We start from the raw sequence: 342 nt of genomic DNA on the forward strand, positions 1-342 counted from the left end.
GCTGCTGCTGCTGTTGCTGCTGCTGCTGCTGCTGCTGCTGCTGCTGCTGCTGCTGCTTAGTTGCTGCTGCTGCTGTAGCTGCAATTTGAATTTCTATATTTTGTTGTATTTACTTATTTTTTTATTTATATAATTTAATTAATTACCTTTTTTAATTTATTTTCTTTATTTATTTATTTTATTTATTTTATTAATTTTGTTTTTTTTTTTATTTATTTGGTTGATCTATTTTATTTATGTATTTATATTATTTATTTATTCATTTATACTTATGCTTTATCTATTTATTTATATTTATTTATTTATTTATTTTTTTTTTTTTTTTTTTTTTTTTTTTTTTTT

General features: G+C 20.5%; 1 protein-coding gene across 1 annotated transcript in view; it reads left to right on the forward strand.

Annotated features, from left to right (window-relative positions):
- EMH_0072190 (uncharacterized protein) overlaps positions 1–342 on the forward strand; it is a gene marked incomplete at both ends in the record, with an annotated part of 4,546 nt that overhangs the window by 3,677 nt on the left and 527 nt on the right. The window lies entirely within an intron of this gene.

Source organism: Eimeria mitis, genomic scaffold (genome assembly GCF_000499745.2).
Source record: "Eimeria mitis Houghton genomic scaffold, Emh_scaff4070, whole genome shotgun sequence".
NCBI lineage: Eukaryota > Apicomplexa > Conoidasida > Eucoccidiorida > Eimeriidae > Eimeria > Eimeria mitis.